The 19324-nt window shown below is 41.4% G+C and overlaps 1 protein-coding gene across 12 annotated transcripts in view; it reads right to left on the bottom strand.

Moving 5' to 3' along the window:
- Positions 1–17096: 17096 nt before the first annotated feature.
- The window catches only part of CELF4 (CUGBP Elav-like family member 4), a 714867-nt gene continuing 712639 nt past the window's right edge, over positions 17097–19324 (bottom strand). For 11 of the 12 annotated variants that reach the window (XR_011699890.1, XM_071579960.1, XM_071579949.1 and 8 more), the window contains one exon: positions 17097–18535. The gene's annotated coding sequence lies outside the window, so the exon portion shown is untranslated. The remainder of the gene's footprint in view (positions 18536–19324) is intronic. The other variant, XM_071579950.1, reaches the window with a different exon arrangement.

The raw sequence follows: 19324 nt of genomic DNA, 5'->3' as shown, positions 1-19324 counted from the left end.
ATTAAATCTGAGACATTTTTTAGCAGCCAAGTTATCCATCAGTGCCTGATGCTCCCTGTCTCAGTTGCTCTCTTCCTTCAGTCCCCTTGGATAAGGCTGTGCCGGGACACCAGTGAGACATTCCCTTCTTGTCTGGAAGAAGGTGGGGAGGGGCCCCTTTTCTCTACTGTATTCTACTGGTTTCCCTTTAACTTTTTCTGCAATACCTCGGAGACTTTGATGATACAAATGAGAGGAGTGGGCAACTCAGGCCCCTTTGGCATTCATTATTAGCTGGAGGGGTGTGAAGTGAGTGGGATGCTTATGGTGGTGGATAAAGGCTTCCATGTATTCTCTGGGTCCCTTTTCAATATAGGTTACTTTTCTGTTTCTTTTGGCTTAGTAAGGTAAACAAATATGATACAGGAGAGCCCTGTCTAAGTACCTGGATATGGAAGAACTGGAAGGGTACAAATCTCCATTTAAGCTTTGATTTGGCAGCATTACAAAGTCTTGCAGTCAACACATCTGTATGCAAATGCATTATGGACAGCTAAAGAGCCTCTGTTCTTCTCTCTCTGTTATATTTTGCGTATTATTTGCTTACAATTCATGTCTGTCTCACAGTCTCTGTGGTAAAAGCATATTGAGGGAAGTCATCTCCTTTCCCAGCAATTTTCTCAGCTTCTCTTGATCATTAACATGCTGGAAACCACTTGAAAGAAACACTGCAATTTTTTAAGGGATTTTATTCATTTATTCATCAAGGTTAAGGACCCTGAAAAACTGCTGTCTACATCTTTTAGCACTTACTTCTTTCAAATCTCATATACATTATAGTCCTCAATCTGGAGTTCTCTTTTGCTATGAGGTTTTCTCTGCCTGTATCTTCTGTTGCAGACTTAATATACAATAAACCCCTTTAAAATTAGTTATACTGCTACAGTTGTCAGAAGAACTCAAGTAATCTGATGAATTTAGTAAGAATTCCAGGCTGTGAAACAGACACAATGAAATTCTCTCCTTCAGCCTACTTGCCTCATTATTAAACCTTCAGTTTATAGTGTGCAGACAGTCGTGCACTATAATTGAGGTTGAATTGCCATTCTCATTATAAATCCCCCTTTCTTGTGTGCTCATAACTTCACCAACACATGGGCTGAAACTGTGCATGCTCACTTTAGCCCACAGTAGAATATTTAACTCTGTGATCTATGGGCTTTAGCACTGCTGCCATGCTCTAGTGCCCCATATATTTCACCATAACAGTGGCTTCTCTTGAGGTTAAAATACAAAAGTTGAGCATTAACAGGTCTGCTGGCTTAGGCACCAGACTTGCATCTGTATTTGATGTAGCTAGTGCCCTGGTGGGAGAAATGGCATTTGCTAGCCAGCCATCTGAGAGGATGTTATTTTAAGAGGCTGTCTGTCAGCTTCAGTAAAAGAAGTCTCTCTGAAGCCTTGAAAAATGTCTGTCCCTCCCCACTGGCTGGACAGAAATTCAGATGTTTCCTTCAATCATTGGCCAGAAGTTAGGTACAGATGAATCCTAGCAAAACTATTTGCCTGCTTCTGTTCTCTCTGCTGGTGAGATCTGTAAGCTCAGTCTCAATTTCAGTAGGTGATCTAAAACTGTTCACTACATCAACTTGGACCCTGAGCAACTCTGTTAAGCCCTCAGTCCCAGGTGCAAAGATCTACTTTCATTTGTGTGCTTCGGTATTCTGACTCCCCTCTACTTTACTGCCAACCCTGGCATGCAGAGGGGAGCAATTGGATGCAGTTTCTCACTGCTTGAGCCATCTTGCTGTCAAATCCTCTGAGTAAGGGTCAGTTCAAATGAACAGTTCAATGTTGCATCTCAGCCTGCAGTCAAGAAGAGCAGAAAGGAGCAGCCTCATCGATGCAGCACTCAAGGAGAAAGTGAAGGTTTAGGATTTGGAGCTCAGTTCTGCTCTTTGTCACAGGTTTTGTGTGTGCAATCAGATGATGCAATCAGGTCTGTTGACTAGAGCTCTTCTGACTCAAATAGTGATGGACTCAGGCTTAGAGGTTGGCATCTGAAGATAGATGGGACCATTTCTGCTATAACAGTGCTTGAAGCAATGTCTGCAGTGAAGTAAAACAATATCTACACAAAGACCACACCGCAGTTTTCTGGGCAGATGCCCATTCCCTGTCTTGTGCACAGGCAGAGGGAGAGTTCCCCTGCCCCAGTTTCAGCATAGTTACTTCTCCTGAGCTGAACATTGGCAGAGAGTCTTGCTCAGAGTTTGTGGAAAGCAGAAAGGTGTGAGTGATAAAGAAATGCTAGTGCATATTTGTCAAGAAACCCAAGACAAAAGTATTCAGGTTGTTTAGTTGGTTCTCCCTCTTTTGTTTGTTTTTTTTTTTTTTCCCCTCATATATTTATAGCAGGGAGAAGGGGGTGAAGGTAAGAGTGTTATTTGAAAAGAAATCTGTCAAATTGGAAAGTATGAGGTAGAGAAGCAAATGACCTCTTGCAGCCAGAGAAACCATGGACCAAGACCAGTCCTGTCTGGGGACAGCTGGTGCAGGGGAGTGGTTTTGGTGGATATTGTCAAGAGAGGCCATAGGTGTTCACTAAATCTGTCTCTTTGCCCTCTCTGTCATGGTCCAACACCTGCTCAGGCAGAAGACAACAGCAGTGAGAGAAGGGCTGCCATTTGTGCCCAGCAATTTATTACCAATCCTTCATTCCTGCAGCAAAAAGGGAAACCTCTGCCTGTCTCTGCAAGTCCAGCATATTATCGATCCTTGATCAGCACTCCAGGACTTTTCTTCACTCACTTTCGATGTGCCTATGGCAGGACCTGAGGACACCGTGGCGATGTTTGCAGAGCTCATCTGCCAGTGCCCTGAATTCCAGTTCTCCTGCAGGCAGACAGCTCAGCTTTCTCACACCTCTCCCCCACTTTCTTTGCTCTCCAAGCACTACTTGTAGGAGTTGAAAGTGATGTGACAGAGCCTGAGGGAAAGGGGAAAATACAGTCTGTGTCTCTGAAAATGTAAAAGGAACCCTTATGTGTATTTTGTTCCTCTCCTGATACTCATTCCTGTCCCCAGCTGAACTGCTGTGACTAACTGCACTGAGAATTTTGCTCCGAAAGTGCAGTGGAGATGAGGAAAAAGCTGAAAGGTGGGAAGGAAAGTGACTCCTATGCTGCTACCACAAGGGATTTTATTTGACATAAACTTTATTTCGGGTGACAAGGCTTAGCATTTCCTTAATGCTGTTTCCTACATTTCAAGTTCACTCGTCAGCGCCTGCACTCTCTGGAAGCCGGTGGTGTTCCCCTGCATGGTATGTGCGTGTTTTGTGAATGTCATGCAATCCTGACACTTAGGCTAAGAGTTTTCTAGAAGCGTTTCCCCTCATCGTAATGTCAGGAAGGGCTGGGCAGGAGCTCTCCAGGCTGCCCTGTAACTGTGGGCTTAATAGCTCCTTTCAATACCTTTTCCTAAGAAGTACTTCTTGCAATCACTGTCCACGTGTGGCTGGACTAGACAGAGTTTTAAGAAGTAGGTTGGCTGGAATAAGGCAGCTCTGAGCTTTGCTGATGGAGTTATCCCCAGGAAACATGTGAGGGGTTTCTGCAGCCACCAGAGCTGTTCTGAATTTTTAATGAATTTGAAAATCATTCCTCAAGCTTGGTCTGCTTCAGAGACAGTGTGTAACAGAGAATCACCTCCAGCTAACACCAGGCCCAGAAAATGAATACAGGGTGTTTTGGGTACATCTAAGTTTTTCTCTGTTTAAAAACTGTCACTAAGAAAATTCTACTTCTCTCCAGTTTTGACCATCTGCTGAAAACTTTCACCCAAGACAACTAAGGACACACATTTTAAGCCGAGTGGTTGGCTGAATTTGAGTATAAATTTATAGATGCAGGGATATAAGAAATACATGAATATGATGTGTGGACCTAGAAAGACAAAAGTTCCTGTGGAGTCTTCTCACCCATCTACACCTCATTATTCTGTTCCTCTGATTCAGCTTTCTTCTAATGAACTAACCATCCTCTTAGGATTGTGGTAGAAAACAAAAGGGCAGAATATTGTTGTCAGTCAGGCACTGTCTTGGGGTTTTTCTCTGTTGACTGAAATAGTTGACACCTATTGTTTTTGTTATTGTCATACCTCATTTTAATTTTAAGCTTTATAGGTCAGGCAGCTGTATGTGGTCTGTTTTCCTGCAATGAAGTGATTTAGGTATCCACAGATTGTGACAAGTCAGATTATGACCACTGGAGAGGGTCAAATCTTTCCTTCTGAAACATTTTTTAGAAAGAAAGGTCTGTCTTGACTCCTCCTCCATCCTTCATCTCCTTAGTAATTACTAGTAAAAATATCCATTTCATTTGAGCCTACATTAAGCCTCAAAGGACTTAATTATTGTTTTCATGTGTCAGGGTCCATGTGAATTGCTGCAGTACCTGACAGAAGACCCAGTTTGTATAATCTGTGCTTCCATCCTCTGCCATTGGTTCTTCTCCTTCACCAAACATTATTTCCCATGAAGATAGATGGCAACTTTTCAGGAAAGTTTTGCTGCTTTTTATTGAACAGTTTTCTCTATTAAAGGTTTGCATGTTTTGAATATTTTTGCCCATCTGGGCTGAGAAATGTAGATTTTTCAGGCTGATTTTTTTTTTGTGAGGTGTGCTGTGGAGATATGTGGGTGATTTGGCTGCTTCCCTCTTTCCCCACAAAGTTCAAGTAGGTCAAATGCTACCATCGGTGTTCTGACTTTATCTTTACTCCTTCAAATCCCAACCAGACTCACGGACTTGACTTTACAAGTCCTTTTATGTCACTTCACACTGTAGTGGGAGGAAGTGAAAATTACAGGCCACAGGCAGGGTTCCAAAAAGTGCTCTCTCTCTCAGAAAGGGGCTGGCACCTTTCCATGGGCCTTCATTGTATTTTATAGCCATACTACAGTATTTAACAGCATAATTTAGTAAGTGTCGGTACTCTGTTGTGGAGTGTGGAGAAACTGTCTTATTCAACCCCTGGTGACGTGCACTGATTCAAATAACGCACTGTGAGGTAATGTTAATGTTTTCTGGAAATGGAATTGGAGTCAGAAATGCCCTTTTTGGCCATCAGCATAAATACTGTTGTAATCCTGATCAGCAAGCACAATTCAAAACCTTTTGCCTTTAAAAGGTGACATTCTTTCATACTTTAATTAATTCCCCACCAATACATGAAATAATTAAAGAAAATCATGGTCCTTGCCATAGATTAAAAATATACCCTAAAGTATCTGCAGAAGACCTACTGCTGCACAAAATCTGGCTGGGATCCTAGATCACCATCTGATTTAGGGATAGGAAAACAATGACTCTTCTGGGCTGTCACAGAGACCATTTCATGTTTACCTCAACTGTGCATCTGCCATCTGTGTTTTACCAGATTATCAGAGAGGTCTGCTGTCAAATGGAGTAGGAGGAGGCAACAGTTGCATAAGAAGCTGGTCAGATATCACCTCCTGAGGAGATTTTAATGTGTTGTCCAGCCCAGAAGGCTGCAGTAGTCTATTGTAATTTCTATCAGCCTTACCACGCTTTGCACTCAGCTTTAAAAAACCCAAATAAACAAACAAATATCAAATCCCTGTAGAATCACTTTTCACACTTGCAGTGATAACGTTCAGGCTCTTTCTGCAGGACTGGTGCAGTTTGGTTTATGCCGTATTGATTTTTGACCTGTAGCAAGATCTAAGTTGAAGCTTTCTCTGTCTATCACAAGGGTAGTGTTAGTCCCTCAAGTCCCTTTTGTCTCTTAGAGGTGCTGTGGTAGTTGGGATTGTGCCTGGAACATGTAGGGAGCTCTCAGTAGAGGTGGACTTGGCCAGGAGGACAGGCAGTGATAAGCTATCCAGTGTACATCTGGGAAGCCACCTCTTCTCCACTGGGTAGAACTGCAACTACTGTGTAGGCAAAGTAATTCCTCACAATGTGCACTGAAGTCCTTGTCCCTCTGTATACTCCAACATTTCTCTGGGTAAGTGCTTTCATGCTCCCCACCCTCCCTACCCATGCTGGGTTTCCTTGAGGAGAAATCCAGTCCCAAAAGGAGATGCAGCAAACCCTGAGAGAACTACCAGGAGTAAAGTGAGGAGAGGGGCTGCATTGTGTGCCTGTCCCCCAGCATAGGTATAACTGTGTTTTTGTAAGTTTATCATCATACTCTTTGATCACTTTATTTCATGAGAATAACCAGCAATGTGACCAGAAGGCAGACCTCATCTGAGTAGGAGGCTTGATGAGAAAACCACAAAGGTCCTTCCCATCGACACTGCCATGATTTAGGTTCTATACTTCCTCTCTTGGGAAGGTTCAGAGGTGTGGTATCTATTGTAGTAACAAACCCATAAAACTGTGCACATCTACAGCAATCATGAAACCACAGAATCATGAAACAGCCCATGTTGGTCCAAATTTTTGTGGGAGAGGGATCTTAGATGAGATTATCTAGCACCCAATGTAAAACAATTGCCTTTTAAAAACCTCCAGCAATAGGGACTCTACCACATCACTGGGGAGGTTGTTCCAGTGACTGATAGTTTTCACTGTAAAGAACAAGTCTTTCTTATATTGAGAAACTTCTGGTGCAATTTGTGCTCATTCTCCCATGTCTTCTTTCTATGGCTCCTTGTGAACATAGTGTCTGTCCTGTTTGTAGCCACTTTAAATCAATAGCATAATTCCTCTATAGCCTTCGCCTGACATTGTCAAAGCAGGCAAGGTTGTATTGTAGCAAGAACAAGCTGGATGGGCAATGGACTCTCTCCTTTATTTTTAAAAATGTCCTTTGTAAATCTCAAAACCAGAATGAGGCAAAAGCATATGTCATTTCACAAATGGGTAAAGTGAAGTGATGCAACCCAGAAACGGTGCTGAGCAGCACTGCCACAGGCTAAGCACTGGTCCATAACCTCCTCTCAAGATGGCATGTGGCTTGGTAACTGTCCAGCTCCACCATCTGCAGAGACTGAAACTCAATTGCTGTTAACGAGAATGAAATTATGACGATATTAGCATAATTAAAATGAGAAGAATCCTAGTTCAAGGATGATTGATACCCATGGAAAGCTTTGGATGGAGGCAGAAAAGGCAGGTCCAAGACTGTTGGCTCAGATGTTATTTACCTGCACGATTTCTCCAGGTAGGGGAGGAAACGTCCTCCAAAACAAAAAAAAAAAAAAAAGGCTTAATGTGGCTAGTGACTGGTATTAAATAAATGATGCATGTTGGAAGAGCGATAGATGAGAATAGCGAAAAACACATTGTGAAAGGAACCAGAAGAATTGCTGTCATAAATCTCCCCAAACTATTCTAGTCTGAGAGAGGCTTAAAACTAAGCAGGTTACTAGAAGCATGAGAAAGGGGACTTTAGAAGAAACCCATGGCTCTGTAAGTTCACTGACACAAGTTTTGCCCATGTGTCCACCCTCTTAGGAGAGGAGCAGTGGATGACCAGGGAAAGGAAAGGGTTGTGAAAGTGTGACATTGCCAGTTGGGTTGTTTGTCTCCTGGGTTTTATTTTTTATTTGAGGCAGGTTAAAAGAGCTCCAGGTGTTCTCTCCAGAAAGAAAGAGATTAGAAGGCAACATTAATCAAGTTTACAACATATTCAAACAAGTAGATAAAGAGGAGAGAAAAAAATACCCTGAAATGCTTTTGTAATGAATGCATATTTTAGCTGAAGAATTCACAGGGGTCGACATGTATATATGCAAAACTAGGGTTAGAAGACAAAGTGGGATTATTTTCAAAGCTCATAAATAATTTAACTGTTGGAAGAAAAATGTAGAGGTTTCTGTTGATCTTATTGCCAAAGAAATGACTTCAGGCCTGATAAAGCAAGGGGCTAAAGGTGTTGTCACACAGAAGAAAGACAGAGCATAGCTGTTTGTCTATTACAACTTGTCACACCAATTGGGGTTTTTATTGGGTAAAAGATGCGCATGTTGGGACAGGATATTCTGGCTCCTTTGACACACTAAAATTGCAATTTCTTGTTGACTTTTGTAAGGTGTTAACTGAAAACAGTTGTAATTGTTCCTATTAACTTATTTTGCAGCAGAAGGAGGCCATTGCTGAATGCTTTTGACAACCTCACTGGGAAAAACTTGGTCCTTTACAAAGCACCAGCCACTGGAAAAAATTGTGGAGCAGAGTTCCTTCTTCATTTGCATTTCCAGTTACCATGAAAATTGTGCCACTTCACAGTGACCAGACCAGGTCATATAAGAGCCTTGTTATCTATATAGCACGTGCAATGATGCATGCCACCATCACACAGCCTCTGTATGAGTCACACCGTATAGTTTAGTCATGCACTGAAATGGCTGAAGACCTCAAAGCCTCTGTTCCTTGTCATCTCTGTTCTTGCCATGTGATGCTGACCAATAACTGTTCTGGCTTGAATTCCAGTTTTGTTCTGTTGAACTGCTCTATATTTGTCTTTGAATTTACATTTCCAGAGAGTGAGAGGAGCTGGACTGACTGACGGCCCTGCTTTCTGTGAACCTATGGTCTCTTTACCTCAACACACTTCTTTGTTGGCTGGAAGTTGCTGGTGCTCAGCTCAGGGTAGAAGTGCACAAAAACACCAGCACTTCTCTTCAGCATGCAGTACCTGACCATGTGTGCACTCTCTGAGGCTATTTCAAATGGTGAGTACAAACCATGGCTAATCTGTTTTACTTTCCGCTTCACTTGGCTTCTCGCAGTTGCTGCCTCCCAGCTGAGATTTACTAGTTTCCATCTGCACGGAAACTGTTTCCTAATTTAGCCAGGTGTAATGCTTGGCCATGACCATCCATCCGTCACCTGTGGGACAGACAAGGTGGCACTGCATGCTCAGGCCCTGGAGGATAACTCCTGAGAAGTGGCATCTCACCCCTTTGTGGGTCCCCAGCTAAAAGTGCACCAAAAGCAGCAGCTGGGCTCATGGGCAGTGATAGACTTCCCTCTGATCCAGGACCACTGAAATTTCACATGGGAAGGATTGCTGAGCAGCTGATGGCAAGTAGGTACCACTGTGTGGGGTGATAGCCCTGATAACCTCTTGATGGTTTAAGGGGAACACCTCAGCCCCTGGAGGGGTGCTCCCAGGAACCACTGTCAGGGGACAAAGAGGCTCCAGTGGCTCCATGAAAGTGCTCAAGTCATATTGATAGGATTACCAAAGAATGGAGTGTTATGGAAATGATATGGCCCTTCTTCGAAATACCCTGTGGAGACCCAGGCAGCCAAGCCTCAGGCATCCATCTATCACCCCCAAAATAAAGACTGTTATTGACTATAATCACTCAACCTACCTAACGAAAAAGGATATGAAAAGAGATTGAACATGAGCAAAAATCTGAGAGAAATGCCATCATCTCTGCGGAGGTAGCTGAGAGCAGCTGCCCTGTCTCCCACCTCCTTGGACAATGTAGGGGTGAGAAACGATGTACTTTCTATACTCTGTATTTCATATCTTATACATTACCCTCTTACAATGCTTATTAGTTTATCCATTCTATCTTGTATCTTACCTTATAGTCTTATAATATGCTTTCACTTTTACCTCACAGCTACTTTGATGCTAATTTCACTGGGATATATCTTTAAAGACACCTTATTTACTGACTGTGTTTTGCTACTTTATGTTGGTTGGTGTGTTCCTTCAAGGTGTGTAGTTCCCTTTTTAACATGTGTGTTAATGGGAAACAGCTATAGCCTTTCCTTTTGCTTTGCGTTACAGAGAAGGTTGTGTGCAGTTCATTTTGTTGCTCTGTGTTGTTGAGGGGGTTCTGGATTTGTGTTTTAGGCTGTTGTGTTTCTGGTTAGTTGTTTTCTGTTTTTAGTTAAGTCGTTGTGGGGGGTACACTGCTGTATTGAAACTTGTTTGGTGTGCTTGTCTCCATAGAATGTGTTTTGTGCTGATTTCTTTTGGGGTTATTGGTCATCAATTAAATACAATCATGCAGCTAAACGTTATTACCGGCAATGTAAAACACACAATAACTGTCATATACTTGTATTAATAAAAGTTATTCCTGGACCTGCTGTAAGGAAAGTTCTTTTCTTGCTGTTAAGTGTGGTCCTCACAGCAGAGTGTCTAAGACCTTTCCAGCCTGTGTGCTGCCCACTGTTGGCAGGCAGTGTTGGGTTCATAAGACTTCTATGTTCTGGGAACACTTGTAGCTAATATCTTCATAGAGAAAGCTCTCCCTGGCTATTAAGTGTGGTCTCATAGCAGAGGTGAAAAATTCTTCCAGTCTGTGAGCTGTCCATTGTTTGACAGGCAGTGTTGGGTTCATAAGACTTTGATTGTCTGGAGACACTTATAGTGAATAAGTTCTCCCTGGTTACAGTGTAGTCCTCAAAGGAAGGTCGAAAATCTTTCCAGCCTGTGTTCTGTCCATTGTTAGGCAGGCAGTGTTAAGTTCATAAACCTTTGATTGTTCCAAGGACACTTATAGCTAATAACTTTATATTAATATGGTGGGAAAAGAAATCTTTGCATTTCTGCACCTCCTTTTCATATGACACACTGTGACCTGGACAGAGGCAAAGCAAGGTCCTGTCAGGCCAGGTTTGTCATCCAAATTGAGCTGCAGACCACTGCCTCCTGTCCTTCACCATTTGCAGTTTGTGGGGAGGGAGTGCTTTCTCGAATCTGATGTAGGAAAACCATCCTAAAATTTGGCATTTAGTGGTATCTGTCCCTTCATGGAAGGGATAATTCCCCAGTGTCTGATTAAGCTGGATTTGAACTGTAAGTCTTTCAAGCAAATGTGTTGCTTTATGTGGCTTCCCTATTTCTAGAAAAATAAAACACCTTAAATATCCAGTATTTCACTCAAACTCAGCTCCCTCTCAGCACTGCAAAATCTCAGTAGTCAAGGAGAGAAAATATTTACTTAGTAAAGCTTTAAGATCATGCTTTTGGGCTGGAAACTGAAAGTTATAGATAAGTCAGATAGGACTATAGATAGGACAGCTCCTGCTTAAACTACAGAGCTTAATCTGCAAAGCGAGGTAGTTCTCTAGCTCTTTATCTTCTTTTGGCTTGGACCAGACTGTATAACCTAGTCATCAGAACATGAATTTTGGTATTTGCCCACTGAACCAGCTCCTGAGTGGGATGCTCAGGCTGGACAGATGAGTCTAATAATGTTCCACAGGGACAGCCTGTTTTCCTCAGAGTTCTGTGTGTCTCTGTCTAATTTCATGTTTTGTCTCTTATCCCAAACTTGGGTTCTTGCTGCTTATCATCTGTCAGAGTTATGCACAGGAACTCCAACCCTCTTTGTCTTTGGCATCTCAGACTTGCAACACAAATGACAGGTGTTCTTTGGGGTCAGGAGAGTTGGATCCAGAGAGTCAAGTGTCTGTTATCAGTCTCCTGGTTGCCAGACAAAACAAGCCTTTTCTCCAGAGCCACTTGTGTCAAATATGATGCAAAGTGTAATTTGATGATTATTGTGAGAAATTCATGTAGTCCGGCATGCTTTGGGGTTGCTAGGGGAAGCAGCAGTAACAGAACACACGGGGTGGAAGGAGTTAAAACAAGGGAAAATTGGGCTGACACTTTTCATCTGTGCTTATATGCGATTGTAACAGTGGCTGGGGGCTTCTATTAGCTTGGCTTAAAAAAGACATTGCTAATGTCTAACACTTGATGACAGATGGTTCACCAATGCTCCTAGGCCCATTGTCTCACTTAATAGCTCTTTGTTCTAGCTGAAAGAAGGTAATCTTTTCTTGTAGGAGTTGGTAGGAGGATCTGTGTACAATATGCCTTCTGACAACTGTTCCAGTTTTGGAGCCTGTTCTGCAGCTCACTGAAGCGGAATCATGTTTCTTACCCTATGTAGGAGGAACTCACAAAGGAGGCATCACAGTCATGATGCCTAATTTTTGGGTGTTTTGCTATTTGGTAGGACTTACCACACTGAATTAGGCAATTGCATTCTCTGTGCTGTGTATGGAAAAATTAAAACATGTGATTTAATCTTCCTCAAAGTGTGAGAAGGAGTTTAGGGCCTCTGTCTCTCTGAGGAGAGGCACCTATTTTTTGGGTGTCATGCTGTGGCTCCCCACTGGGGAGAGTTAACCAACCCACTCACCAGCTGACTACAAACCTGCGTGTTTATATCTCTTCTCAAGAGCTGAAAGCAATAGCTGCAATCCAGCAATGCTTACACCCCAGGAAAATGCACTGAGGAGCAGACTGAGGTGTACCAACAGGAGAGTCAGTGTCCCTTTCTTCCAGTTAGGTGTATGGTACTGTGTACTGCACAATGTACATCACATTTGTAGGAGTGGTGGTAGGACCCTGGGTCTCCCAGGAGAGGTTATGGTGTCACTTGCTCCCTAGTTCCACATTTGTTTCCACCCTTTTAAACAAGATGAGGCAGATCAACAGGAGGACTGAATACCTCCCTGGTCTGCTCTACCACTGTATAATTTGGGCCATCTTTTGTTTCATGGGAGTCTCAGGGGCCAAATCCCAACTCCTGTCTGGACAGGACAAGAATCTGAACCTGCTCTTGTCATATCTCATGTGAATGCGCTGTCCCCTGTGAGGCTGCTGCTTCCAGGAGAAGGGCATGCTTACCTGTGTGTGTGCAAGGAACCGCTTTCCTCAGACTGTGCTTGCTTGAGGTACTCCACGCCAAGTTCAGGACTTAACAGATCGAGATCCAGAATTCAGGATGGTTTATGAACGCTGTTGTGAGAGGATATTTGATACCAAGGTGTTTTTTGCCACCAGAACTTGTTGTGTGTTTACCAATAGTGTCGTTTTACAGGTTCCCCAGCAGCGATGTGGGAATTGTTTAAGGTGGGTGGGCACTGACAAAAGCTTGTACAATGGTGATGAAAATTGGGCTCTGAGCAACCTGATACAGTTGAAGATGCCCCTGCTTACTCCAGGTGAGGTTGGACTAGATGATCTTTAAAGGTTTCTCCTTACTCAAAAAAATCCGTGGTTTTATGAAGCACCAGAGTGACCTCATACCCTTAAAAAACGGAACACAAGGGCTCTGATTTGAAACCTTCTGAGTCTTTTTGGGTATGTGTTTGTAGTGAAAGGGAAGTGGTGGGATTGAAACCTATTTTAAGAACTGGTTTCCTTAATGAGTAGGACAGCAGTGCTATTCCAAAAGGCATTTTCAGCCTCAACATTTGGCTGCCTTGAGACTGTGGCCTATTCCCATTTCATTGGCTCTGGAGTGTCCAGGACAACTCAGGTGATTTCAAATAGAGTTTGCTCAGGGACATTACTAAGCAATAGCATCAGCAGTTTCCTTCTCCAAGTGGTGCAGTGTGAAAACTTGCACAAGCTGCTTGGGCAGCATTGGCGTGTTGCTCTGAAGCACCCAGTGATATGTTTCCCCATCTGTCAAACCCCTGTGATGTGTGAGTTACCTCTGGGACAACAAACACAAATGCCTTGCATGGTTCTAGGCCCATGGGATGGTCATTGCTCCCAGGTCATATTTGGGACTGGGAGAAATGTGTTGTTGGAAACTGGAATATTGAAGGTGGGAAAGTTGTCAGCATGCTTTGCAAGGTCATTTCCAAATGTTATTTCAATATTTGTTACACAAAGGGAAACAGGCAGAGCTCTGTAGCCTTGTCCATAACATCTTTTAATAAAAGAAAATTTTCTAATGGACATATGCCTGGAGTGGGGATGGGATGAAAGTGGGAAGAAGAATTGTTTCCTCTTATGTGCAAAGGAGGAGTGGCTCAGTGGCTACATCAAGAAATACTAATATGGAAAAGGGACTCCAGGAAGGGATGTATTACTTTCTTAGAGACACAAAAATGTGTTTATTGGTTTCTGTGTCTCCATGGGACTCCATGAAAAATGGCGGCAAACCATGCCCTGTTCTTGTACCAAAGGTTGCCCTCAGCTACTCATGGGGATGAGATTGCTGTTTACTATAATCACAGTGGTGCCAAGGAGCACATTGGAGGACGACGGATGTTTGACCTTTTAAAAACCTTTAGTTTCATGTAATGTGATTTAGCAGCTACAAATAAGAGAGAGAAGCCAGCATCAAACATCCAGTGGCTTTTCAACCTCTGTAATAGAGTGTTCCTGGTCTGCTGCTGCTGCGTGCTGCTGCACAAAGACATGCAGCTACAGACTTTCAGGTTGACTTGGCCTCTCCATTTTCATTGCTTCAGATTGGGGTGTTTGTTTTGCTAATTGCCTGCCCCAGCAACACAGTCCCAGGCTGAAACAGGATCATGCTGCAATTTGTTTTGCTTTACATCACCCGCAGTGTAAATGGGTGAACTTCCTTTGGAGAGAGGTGTGGTGTCTCCGTAAGACAAGTACTTAAATCTGAAATGAGGGCTGGTATATCTGTACAGCCCAGAGAAGGGTGCTGTATTCAACCATAAGGCTATATCTACATTCTGTTTTAGTCTGTGTCTCTTACTATAATCAGAGAATTGAGTGTGACAGGTACCCATCACTCAGTTTAGGCAGCTGTGTGGTCACAGCAGTGGTTTATTCCCCAGCACACCAGTGTAAATGAACCTCCAGTAGTCTGTCAGCCTTGTGGGGCCTCCCTGTTTACTGGGTACTGAACTTGGAGATTTGACCACTCTCTGAGCTTGCAGTGTAATACGTGGGGACAGGTTGGGAATCCTGCCTCACTCGCGGTCCCTCCTGTGTCACTGGTTGCCCCTGCTGGTCATCATATCTGGATTCCCCAGTTCAGTAGCCGCAATGGTGTATCTGCAAAGTAAAATACTTTTAAGGGTACTGACCTAAGCCACAGAGGCAGCATTAATAGTGTTTTCTGGTCTTCTCTTGGTAGCTGGTGGCTCTCTAACATTGGGTATTTTACCTGCTGTGTATTGCAGGATATCTGAACAAGACCCAGACTTGTCTTGCAATCATCGGTCAACTGCCCCAACTTGATCTCATTGGCCAGAATTTTCCCCATCTGGATGCCCCAGGTATGCAGCCCATCCTGCTCAGCCCACGTGGCTGTGTTCTTACAGATACATCAGGATGTGTCTCACAATGCAGAGACACAGTATCCACCTCAGGGAGTATAGGGAATAGTTCTGAGGAGCTTGAAGGATACAAGGGAGGGTGAGAAGGAGGCCTGAGTAGTGGGAAGGGATTTAGGCAATGCTTTTTAGTACTCCCTTTGCTACACCATTTTTGGAAATTGAGTCTTCTCTGTGTGTTGTGGGACTTTCTTCCTTTAAACCGTGATCTTCACCAGCCCCCTGCCCTGCTGCTTTATTCTCAGCCTGGCTAAGGTAAGAGGTTGTGTCTCTGCTTGTCCTCTGCAGCTCAGAGCAGGATGCTGAATAGCCTTTGGCACAGAAACCTCTTCTTACTGGAGACCTAGTCCTCATTTGCTATCTCAGTGTTGTTTGAGACCAGTTTGCATATCTTTAGCCTATTCAGTCCCCTACAGATCATGTTCTCTGCTGAAAGGCAGAGATGGGGTTGGTGTATGTGCAGTTCTGTATTTGACTTTACCTCTGGATGAAAAGCAAATACTGACCATGTATCATCTGATTTATATTTTATTTGTTTCTATGCCCTGAACAGACATAAGTAACTCATAGTAGTAATAATAGGAGTTTCTACTAATAGAGCTCCTTCCATCTGTGGAGTTCAAATTATGGACAAGCACCATTAGTCCCATTTAGAGGTGGATTTAGCTGGTGCAACTTGTCCAAATGCAGATGCGGCTGCAAGAATCACGAGGAAAATGCAAAGGCTTCTGATTTCAGCCCCAGCCTCAGCTCAGCTGAACTGGTACAGCCATTTCAGGGGGAAAAAAATAACCATTCAAAAGACAAGATGTGAGGGATGCTCAGGAAGAAATTAAGCCTCATCTCTGGAGATGGCTGAATTTCGCAAGGTTTTCCCAAAGCAGCAAAAGGAGCAATGTCCTGAGCTTTGGCCTCTATACTTATCAGCATGAAAAAACCATGAGTGTGAAATCAAACAACAGGCTTCAAATGGGAGCTACAATGACTCTAATTTGTATGTACCATTATTTGATCTTCTAACCTACTAGGTTTAAGGTAAACCACACTGGAATATCAAGCAGACGTTAAATGAAACAGTGTCATTAATTCAATCCAATGAGATACGTTTTATATAACAAAGGGATTTGTTCTGATACTCAAACAATGTATATTAATGAAAGAGTCGAAATAGATTCATTTTGTTCTCAAAGCAAACACATTAAGGAAAGCCATCAAGAAGTAAAGAACACAACGTTTGGTTTTTTTTTTTTAAACTGTGCTTTATTTAGGGCTAAGCTGGAAAGCGTCATTCAATAATTACAGAAGATTACAAGGAGTTTTAGGGAATTGAGAGTGAAAGAGCAGTTGTATGGAACTGCAGCTGCGTTACACATCTGTACTTCCTCGCTGTGGGCTCAGTTTGCTTCAGTCCTTACTCTGGCAAAATGCTCGTTATATCCCCATGAGAGTTTTGGAAGAGTAAGGACTGCACGGTTCGGCCCAATAGACAATCAAAATTAACATTTAAAAAAACAAACAAACAAACAAACAATCAAAACCAAAAAAAATCACAAGGAAAAGAGAAAAAAGTTCAAGATCAAGATAAAAAATACAAAGAAAAACAAACAAGAACATTAAACCAGAGTAAAACCAAATAAATAATCAAAAAACAAGTATCACACTGCTCAATCGATACAAACAAGTGTGAGAATGATGTAAATCAAGTTTTAAGACTGCGAAAATAAATTATAATAAATATGATATACTTTAAAATATATGTGTTCTTAAATAATTCATTGTTTTTTCTGAGTCAGATTTTTTAAAGCAATGTCTTATTTTTAACTGCTCTAAAGTCATTTACCAAAGATAAATATCGTGCTTTCATTAAATAGTTTTCCTTGTTTTTTCTCTATCATTACAATTAAAAGTCCTACAAAATATGCAAATTTATTTACAGAAAACAGAGCCAGCATCTTTTTTTTTTTTAAACATCCCCCTGTTTTTCAAAATTCCTTGTAAACAGTTTCAGAAATTCTTCAAAGAGATTGTTTCTTTAGTTTGCTTTTATGGTTTTTTTTTTAAAGTTTTTAAAGTTTTTTAATTTTTTTTTATTTTTTTATTATTTTTTAAGATTAAGGTACTAGGCTAATCCCTTGCCCTGAAGGTTTCTAGAGCAAATATGGAAGCTACTGAAGCATAGGATGATGGGAGTTTTGCGGACAGCAGATCATGAAGACATGAAGCATTTAGCTGTGTTTTGTTGTTCAAGTTAGAACTAACGTCTGATAAAAAGACAGCTGTTTTGTTTCCCATTTGCATTGTCTACAGAATTGAGTCTTCTCTTGTTTATTTTTAATAGCTGGAATGCTTGCAGTTAAAAAAGCTGCCAAAATAGCCATTTTTCTCCTTTTTCTCCTCGATAAATAACAGCATCCAACAGCAATTGGCAGAGAGTAGGAATTTATGCTCAATCTAAACTCTACAAAAATTACAGTTCTACAACATCTTTGTTTTTAGCATTAACGCTAACTTCTATGTAGTATTATTTTTTTTTGCTTTTTTGTTTTTTTTTTATTTTTATGTTGTCTAATTTTTTCTATTATATAGGTATTTTAAACTTTCTTTTTTTTAAATTCTGTACAACTATTAGGATTTTTAAATGGGGAGAGTTAGAAGCATTTACAAACCTTTTTGTTTTCCATTTAATATCAACCATCTTTCCTTTCTCTTTTCTATGCCTTTTTATGTACTTATTTATGTATTTATTTATTTACTTTTTTTTTTGCTTTTCATAGATATCCATCTTACCTGCCTTTAACAACGCAATCCTTGCGCATTATACAGAAAACCATATGAAAGCTTCATAGACTCTAATTAATGTATAACCAAAGAACCTCCCAAAGTATCAAAGAACTATTATCTTGCCGTTTTAAAAGCATTTAAGCATTTGATTTTTTTTTAAATTTTTACATATTTCATATAATCGCTCTCAAAAACTGTTTTAGGAACAGCTCAGAGAAAAGGAAAGAACTTCCATATTTTACATACAGCTACAAGTCTGCGGTAAAAAGTTTTGTCCTTTGGTCCCTATATAGCTAAGGAATGACAGATAAAGATGCTCAGTGACTGTTACCATGGGTCTCGCATGGTAACCACATCCTTGGTGGCAAACAGGCACTCCTTTGCCAGTATCCAGGTTTGCATCTCCTGTTTGAAGAAAAGCCGCTGTGGTGATATCAGTGTCTCTTCAGAAATCCCAGTTGAATCTTCCTCCTGTTCTGATTTTACTTATGTGTTTGTTTTCAAGCGCATGTCCTTCGAAGTCAGCAGATGTGATACTTTTCTTGAAGAAATGTTACAGTCTAAACAATCAAAGAGAGAATAGGTCTGAAGTCTTCAGCTTGACTGATATTTGCTGATATGTCAAAGGTGTAATCCAACAGTTCACGAATTTTTTTTAATATATATATACTTTTTTTTTCCTAAATGTGGCCCATTCAGCTGCTGCCCTAAAATGAAGAAGATCATTGCAAATTAAATCAAAAAGGGGAGGGGGAAGTAGGGAAGGTGTGTGGGGGAATATTTGAGACAGGGGAAAAAAAGACCTAAAAATGAAAATGAAATTAAAATCAAGCCTGTTCTTTTGGGCCCAATCCTGCTCCTGTTGAAAGTAATGGGTGTTTTCTTCTCCCTTCAATTGGGACAGGATGGGGCTTCTGCTTTTGTGTTTTGCTTTTAGAGGCACTGGCTTTGATTCTGCTCCCACTTAACATCAACAGAAAGATTCCCCATGACTTCAGTGGGAACTGGATCAAACCCAAAGTAAGCAAGGTAGTCATGATCATGATAAAGAAAAACACAATTGTTCCCATTAGTAATAATAATAAATCAAAATAGTATTAGGGGATGTCTATGTAAATCTGTATCACTATATATGTGCAGATTAGCAGCATTTTAGTTATTTTTAAGTGCCACTTTACAATGCCGATCACAATCTTGCTTGGCAGGCTTTTGTAGTGTGAAAGGCATCAAGAAAGTGTAGATCTATATTTTAATGGGGTGCCATCTATGACAGTGTATGAGCTTTCTGTGGAGACATAGCTGCCAATAACATCTACTCCTTTGTGAATGTCAGAAAGTAGGACTTTGAACAGGCAATTTACAGGAGGTTAAATAAAAAAGACTGTTGGAATAAACTTCTTTTGAAAAAAAAGTAAAGCTAACATTTCTTAAATAAAAAAAATTATTTAAAAAAAATAATCATGATCCGACTAGGCTTGACATTTAAGTAGGATGCT

The sequence above is a fragment of the Pithys albifrons genome, chromosome Z, assembly GCF_047495875.1.
Source record: "Pithys albifrons albifrons isolate INPA30051 chromosome Z, PitAlb_v1, whole genome shotgun sequence".
NCBI classification, from domain to species: domain Eukaryota; kingdom Metazoa; phylum Chordata; class Aves; order Passeriformes; family Thamnophilidae; genus Pithys; species Pithys albifrons.
The sequence above is the reverse complement of the archived record's forward strand: the minus strand, read 5'-3'. Positions and strand labels throughout refer to the sequence as shown.